The sequence below is a fragment of the Suncus etruscus genome, chromosome 3 (genome assembly GCF_024139225.1).
Source record: "Suncus etruscus isolate mSunEtr1 chromosome 3, mSunEtr1.pri.cur, whole genome shotgun sequence".
NCBI lineage: Eukaryota > Metazoa > Chordata > Mammalia > Eulipotyphla > Soricidae > Suncus > Suncus etruscus.
The window spans coordinates 57,847,413-57,855,617 of record NC_064850.1 but is presented as its reverse complement, the minus strand read 5'-3'; the positions used below and the strand labels follow the sequence as shown (position 1 = coordinate 57,855,617).

At 41.9% G+C, this 8,205-nt stretch overlaps 1 non-coding gene across 1 annotated transcript; it reads right to left on the bottom strand.

The window, feature by feature from the left end:
* Window positions 1-6,003: 6,003 nt before the first annotated feature.
* LOC126005605 (U6 spliceosomal RNA) lies at window positions 6,004-6,110 on the bottom strand. The gene has a single exon (XR_007494650.1). It is a non-coding gene; the product is annotated as a U6 spliceosomal RNA (small nuclear RNA).
* Window positions 6,111-8,205: the final 2,095 nt, after the last annotated feature.

Below are 8,205 nucleotides of genomic sequence, written 5' to 3'. Positions count from 1 at the left end.
ACAGCATTTTCTCAGAGACAAAAGAGAGGAGTGCTGGAAGGTCCAGCTCACAACATGAAACTCACTAAAAAGAGTGATGAGTGCAGTGAGAGAAATAACTACATTGAGAACTATCATAACAATGTGAATGAATGAGGGAAGTTAAAAGTGTGTCTAGAGTGCAGGTGGGGGTGAGGTGGGGATGAGGGAGATTTGGGACATTGGTGATAGGAATGTTGCACTGGTGAAGAGGGGTGTACTTTACATGACTGAAACCCAATCACAATCATGATTGTAATCCAGGTGTTTAAGTAAAGATATTAATTTAAAAAAAAGAATTACAAATTCTGGGGCTGAAACTGTGGTGCAAGTGGTAGGACATTTGACTTGCATGTGCTAACCTAGGATGGACTGTGGTTCGATCCCCAAGCATCCCATATAGTCCCCCAAGCCAGGAGCACATTGCCAGGAGTAACCCCTGAGAGTCACCGGCTGTGGCCCAAAAAGCAAAAAAAAAAAAAAAAAAAAGAATTACGAATTCTGGGGCCTGGAGTGATAGCACAGCGGTAGGGCATTTTCTTTGCATGCAACTGACTCAGGATGGATTCAGGTTCAATCCCCGGCAGGAGTAATTTTTGAGCACAGAGTCAGGAGGAGCCCCTGATCGCTACTGGGTGTGTCTCCCCCCAAAAAAGAAAAAAGAATTACAAATTCTGTTGAGATTGTTTTAACCAAGTTTGTTCTGGCTGACTTATAATAGAATTATTTGTTTATACTTTTCTCTATCTAAAGAAAAGGTTTTTCTCTATTCTCTCTAAAAGAAAGTGCAAAAGAATGCCATTGAGCCTGAGAGATAGCATGGAGGTAAGATGTTTGCCTTGCATGCAGAAGGTCAGTGGTTCGAATCCCGGCATCCCATATGGTCCCCTGAGCCTGCCAGGAGCGATTTCTGAGCATAGAGCCAGGAGTAACCCCTAAGCGATGCCGGGTGTGACCCTCAAAAAAAAAAAAAAAACAAAAACGAAAACAAAACAACAACAACAAAATAATGCCATTGAAATAGGGGACTAGAATTTTCTAAAGGTGACAGCCCTAGATGTTGGGCTAGACCTCAGTGTGGAAGATAAAATGAAAACTGCAAGAAAGTTACAGAACTGAGGTATATTGGAATTACAACAGCTTCCCCTTTATGAATTCTGTTCCAAGGTCTCCCTTCCTCAGATCTGAAAGAGTTTTGTGTTCTGCTCCTATGAAGGAAAACCATTCCTTAAATAACTGTTGTGTTGTTGTTTTATGATTGCTGCTTCCCTTCTACAAACACAATATTCTGCTGCACAACAATTTCTTTGCCAACTTCAGTAACTGCTTTCCCAAGACTGAGGCATGTGTCCGAATTAGTTTCAAGGCCCTTGTCATTTAAACTCTTTTGGCTGGGAAATTTGGAAAAATGCCCAAATAATCTATCCATTGATACAATCAGCAGTTTTATTGCACCATCCAAACAGAATTTTCCTAGATGTAAACATTATAGCTCCAAAATGTACAACTTCTGAAATTAATTTTATTGTAATTATTACTTTATACTGTAACTAATGTTGGAAATATTTTTCAAGTGCCCACAAAACCTGCCTCTGATTAAAGATTGTGCAGTAAGACACCTTTAGGGGCCAGCGAAACAAACTAAGTCTGTGCAGACCACATGGTGGGTAATAAAGAGACATGGAAGTTGTTGTCAACTGGTAAAAATATTCAAAGGCAAACCAAAACTAAAAGACACCCATCTGGGTGGGAAAGAATGTAAACTCCAACATATCACATAAAGTGTTAATATACAAGATATATAAAGTAATCAAAACAATCAACAAAAATCCTATAAAAATGTAGAGAAGAACTGAACAGATATTTCTCTGAAAAAGACAGCTGGATGGCCAATAGGCACATTTAAAAAATGCTCATAATCATTATTATTAGAGAGATCTGAATCAAAAAAAACAATGAGAGAACATTTCACACCACTGAGAATGGCACATATCAAGAAAAATTGGGAACAATCTGTGTTGGCAAGGACATGGTGAAAGATGAACTCTCACCCATTGCTGGTGGAAATGCTGTCTGGTTTAACGTCTGTGGAATACAAAAAGGTCAGTGTACAGCTGCCTTACAACCCAGCAATTCCACTTTCTGTGTCTACCCACAGATACAAAGGCACTCATTCCAAAGGATATGTGCACACCATTATTCATAGCCACACTTACCATAATAATAACTGCTATGGAACCAACCTAGGTGCCCAGTGATATGCCTAGGTGCGGTATGTACACACTGCAGCATATTCTGAAGCTATAAGAGATGGTGAAATCCTGCAGTTTGCTACTACTTGGAGTTAGAGAACATCATGTTAAGTAAAGTGAATCAGAAGAAGCACAAACATTGAAGTTCTCACTTACCTGTGGTATATAAAGTAACAAGATGAGAGAATGCACGGTATCAAAGATGGCAAACCTAGATGAGCCTTGACTACAGATTATAGAAATGAAAATAGAAAAAGAGAGAAAGAAATATATAAAAAGTAAGGAAAGAAGTAGAGGAGGGGAGTAACAGAGTAGGGATCAAAGGCCTCATAATATGGGTGGACATAATGGGTGTGATATAAATATATACCTAAACAGATTCAACAACACTGTCGCAGGAGTTGAACTACAATAATCAGATTGTAATCTGTGCCTGTCACAGCTGAGCTGGAAGAGAGACTGGGACAGTGAAAATGGTGTTGAACATTGTAGGCCTGAAGCTCATCTATAAATCATTTTGTAAATCCTGGTACCTTCATGAAACATTTTTTTTATTTTGTTTTTTGGTCACAGGGAGAACAAGCATACACTTTATTACTGAGTTATATCCCCCTACCAAAAAAGAAAAAAGTTAATGATAGTACTGTCTGTTTCCTCAATCCACACTAGACATCAGAGTTGACAATGAGCTCAGATTTTCCAGTAGGTATCACGGGGCATGTCCTCAGCCCAGAGGGAAAGCACAGGAGCAAGGGACCAAATAGGATCCAAGAAAGATGGGCATGGGACCCCCAGTTGCTGGCCCAGTGGGAGTGACTACTGCTCACTCAGGCACCCCCTCAGTCCCCAGTTTTTCTGCTCCCCTGCACTACCTGCTCAGTGACACCTACTAAAAACCCTGCCCTGGTAGGTGAGCCCCACGGATGGAAAGTTTTAGACTCTGACATACACAAACCATTCCCTAACTGTGCCCTCACTTTTCCAACAACTGGCTATTTCAGAAGAATGATAGAATAGTAAAATAATCAAATAGCACTGCTTTAACCTGGTGCACAATTGTTCAATGCCAAAGACTTTGCATAAACACAGAAGCATTGGTCAAAGGACTTTCATTTTACTTCACAACATGCTGACTTATACTTCCTTGTCTTACCTCCATTTTTTTAGGGGAGAGCGCGAATGCAGTCTCCCACTACCACAAATTATGCAGTCGAATTTCCCACATTTGGGGAAATCGCAGGGGTCAGCACACAGTACCTTAAATAGGTACACATGTGGGTGTACCTATTTAAGACCCTAGACCCACCCATTTCGGGGAGGGGTCTTGGAAACCGGATAGTAGGTGTAACCTTACCTGCTAGACCCTCCCATTCCTGGGAGGGGTCGGGGAAAAGGTAGATAAGGCTTGGACCAAGGGAATTCGGGCCTTTTTTTGGCTTTTTGCCTTTTTGTCTTTTGCCTTTTGGCCCTGCTGGGCTCTCTGAGGAAGATGGCTGAAAGAGAATAAGACGCAGGGCAAGCCTAAAATGGCTGCACGCTTGAAAGGTTATGAGATAGGCCACACACCTGTGGTGGTCAGGGCATGAATAAAGATGATTCTTCCTGAAGCCTGCCTGTGAGTGAGTCTTGATTACGCCGACTACCTGGGCCTGGAACTTGCCAGCTGGATGGGGGATGAAGCCACGTGGCTGGGGCCTAAGCACAAAGGCCTCCATCCATCGCCATCCAGCCCCATCGTTAATTATTTCATGCTACATCTGGCGCTCCGAACTTTGAACTGAATCCTGGACCCAACAAAACAGCGAAAATGGTGAGATTTCTGCTCTTCTGTTTCATCTTGGCTCTTTTCAAATGCAGTCAGCCCAAAGGGTTTGGCCACGTGAAGCCATGTTCAAATATGGCCATAACCCCTTCTAGGAAAAGAAGGGCAAATAAAACAAGAGAGGTGGAAGCTTGCATCACCTCCAGCCCAGGCCCAGGCCCAGAACTGAAACTTTGTTACAAGAAACAAAAACCTGGGCCTCTTCAAATACTTATTAAAAGTCTAAATTGGAAAAGGAGGAAAAAAAGACTATTAAAAATGGACTGATTTTCTGAAAATGACCTGCGGCTTGAATTTGGATTTCGACTTTGGAAATTTCGAACTGAACTTTTAGTTTAAATCACTTGGAACTCTGAACATCCAAAGTGCGCCCGGAGAAAAAAAGCGGCGAAAAGCTCCAAGTGGCTCGGCTCGGCTGGGCTCAGCTTTGCCCGAAAAAGCGAAAAACCTGGAATCCACGCTCCAGATCACAAACCGGCAGCGGAGCCTAAAACTACGGAAAAAAGCCACGTGGTAAGATCAGCGTGGAACAAACCAACATCTGAACTTTAAAAGTTTACAAAAGCCACGTGGTGAGATCAGCGTGGGACAAATTAATCTAAACTATGGTTTTAGGTGTAGAAAATTAGTGGGTAGTAATATTTCACTCATAGTTGGTAATGGGATAACTTTTAGTTAGTTAGTGGTTTAAAAATTAAAAATAAAAGGGAGGTAATACAGTTTAACATCTAATTTCTAACCACCTGCATCTTTGTCTTAGTCATTTTCTTTATAATTTAAATGTGTTTTGTTGTCTTTCAAAGTTAATATTTTCAATTGCAAAATGTTTTACTGTGTATTTTAATGTACTTAGCCTGTTTTTAAAATGTATGTTATGCATGTATGCTGCAGTACTTGTGTATAGAATAGGTATAGGAACATGAAGTTCCCCCAATATAGTTTAAAAGTATAGGAACATGAAAGTTCCAAAATAGTGCTTGGTAAAAAAGCATTAATAGAATTTTAGGTTACAGGTGTAAAGTATATTTTGCAAAAATATGTTTTTAAAAAGGCTGGTATATTAATTTTCACTCTATTACGTTGGTGCATAAAAATATTAAGAAAAGGAGGAAATGTGGGTGTACCTATTTAAGACCCTAGACCCACCCATTTCGGGGAGGGGTCTTGGAAACCGGATAGTAGGTGTAACCTTACCTGCTAGACCCTCCCATTCCTGGGAGGGGTCGGGGAAAAGGTAGATAAGGCTTGGACCAAGGGAATTCGGGCCTTTTTTTGGCTTTTTGCCCTTTTGGCTCTTTGCCCATTCTGCGCTGCTGGGCGCTCTGGCTTTTGGGTTTCTGTGTTCTGGTCTTTGACCAGCATGGAGCCCAAAGGGAAGATGGCTGAAAGAAGTTTAGATGCAGGGCCAAGAATAACTAGTGCTTAAAAGGTTATGAGATAGGCCACACACATGAGGTGAATAGGGCCTGAATAAAGATGATTCTTCCTGAAGCCTGCCTGTGAGTGAGTCTTGATTACGCCGACTACCTGGGCCTGGAACTTGCCAGCTGGATGGGGGATGAAGCCACGTGGCTGGGGCCTAAGCACAAAGGCCTCCATCCATCGCCATCCAGCCCCATCGTTAATTATTTCATGCTACACGGAGTGCAATGGATAAGCCTCACCCTGGGAAGACCACCTTCATGATCATGATATCTCCCTTGCCAGGTAAGTATATCTCACCTCCATTTTATCTTCTAACACACTACTAGCTCCATACCTTTTCTTCTACTGATCTTGGAGAGGAAGGACCTTTTCTTTTCCTTACTCCGTTTCTTCTTTGTATCTACAACTCTATTGTGTGATTTTTTTTTAACGTAACCTTGTTTTTCAGTTCTTATTTTCTCCAGGTAACTTCTTTATTATATTTTTTAAAATATGGAACGCTTCACGAATTTGCATGTCATCCTTGCGCAAGGGCCATGCTAATCTTCTCTGTATCGTTCCAATTTTAGTATATGTGCTGCCGAAGCGAGCACTCAGGTAACTTCTTTATGCTTTTCCAAGAAAACTCAAATTGAGTCCTTCCTTAGCTTTTTCTAATACTTTGTTTAATGTCCTATTTATAGATTTCAAGGTAAATTATCATTCTTGGTGAATTTTTATGGGGAAGGACCATGTCTTATTCCCTGATCTAAGGCCTACCCCATGTAGGATAAAAATATAAATGGGGGGCCCGGAGAGATAGCACAGCGGCGTTTGCCTTGCAAGCAGCCGATCCAGGACCAAGGGTGGTTGGTTCAAATCCCGGTGTCCCATGTGGTCCCCCGTGTCTGCCGGGAGCTATTTCTGAGCAGACAGCCAGGAGTAACCCCTGAGCACCGCCGGGTGTGGCCCCCCCCCCACAAAAAATATATATATATATATATATAAATGGGGAACCAGAGCAATGGTGCAGTGGTAGGGCATTTGCCTTGCATGTGGCTGACCCAGGACAGACCGCAGTTTGATCCCCCATAGTCCCATATGGTTCCCCAAGCCAGGAGCAATTTCTGAGCGCATAGCCAAGAGTAACCCCTGAGAGTTACCAGGTGTGGCCCAAAATAAAAAAAAAAATAAGAGTGGGTGGGCCAGAGAAATAATACAGTGGGTAAAAGATAGTTGCCTTGCACTAAGCCTGCCAGGTAGTATATTTCCAGCACCACAGTGTTCCCCCCCCCCAAGCCCTGCCAGGAGTGATCCTTGAGCACAAATCCCAAATCACTGCCAGATTTAGCCCCTAAAACCATGATTGGGAAGGCATTAATGGGGATAAATAAGTTTACTAGTTAATGGTACAGTAAAATTTAAAAATGCAAAGCAAGAGGGCAGAGTGATAGCATCCCAGATAAGGCATTTGACTTATACACAGCCAAACTAATCTCTAGCACCCCAGATGGTCTCCCACATCCCCTCCAGGAAAGAATCCCTAAGTACAGAGCCAAAAAAAAAAAAAACCAGCCAAATAAAATAAAAAACACCTTAGGATAAGGATAGGTCAAAATTTAAACTATTTTATTAGACTTGTAGATTATAAACATGTCTCAGGCTACCAGTCCAAAACAGGATTTATTTATTACTTTAAAGAAATTAGCCCTTTCTAAAAAGTGTGCTTCTCTGTTCCATTTTTGGGGGCAGACAAGACAGTCACTCAGAGGACAGGAGTTCACCATCTTCCAACCTGCCAGCTTGTTGCCAGTGAAAATCTCTCTTAACTGCTGTGTCTCTCCATTTCTTCCCCTTCAATGTCAGAGGAACAGGACCTCTGTGGTGACAGTGTGATGAGGCAGCCAGAAAGTGAGCAGCCCTTGGCTCACGAAATGGTTGAGTAAGTCTCTGGTCTACAGGATGCTCTGTTCTGTCCCCTCTGTTTTCTCTTCAGCACCAGCTGCCACTTATGCCACTGCCAGCAGGTGAGAGAACCAGCTGTGGATAAGCCAATCTGCTGGAGGGGTATGTCTGCTTCTGTGTATGTCAGTAGAAAAAAGCTGCTTTGGAGTATATACCTATAGACTCTCGACCTTCCATGGGAACTCCCCTTCCCCACAGGACCTGGAACTATCTTTCAGTAATCTTCTGAAGTACAAATACTGATACTGGGCCTTTGACCCAAAATCCACAAGTTAATGTTACTGTATTTGACCATTTGTGTGTCTCAGGAGAGAGAAAAAGGTGGTATGGGCACTGGGAAAGGAAAATTCTAATATGCAAAATATTTCTCTACCCAGTGTGAACTCTTAAGACTGAAACCAGGTTAGAGTCCATAGTGGAAACCATGTTTGTTCAGGTGATCTGGTTTACTTATTAACATGAAAGATAGGTTGGGCATTATTGGGGATGAATGGGAGAATCTAAATCCTGTCATCTCGAGGAAACTAGCAGTACCTTCATCAGCTAAGAAAAAAAATTGTATTTATTGTCAAAAGGACATAGAAAATTCCACAAACTGTATGGGTGAATTAATGGGACCAAAACTTTTAAAGGGATTTATCCGTAGGTTCTCAGTAAAATGGAGGAGAGAGGTGTCCATAAAGTAATTTACTGGCAAATGCTTTTTTTAGTTTCTTTGTTGAAAGAATATTTTCCCTGAGGTTT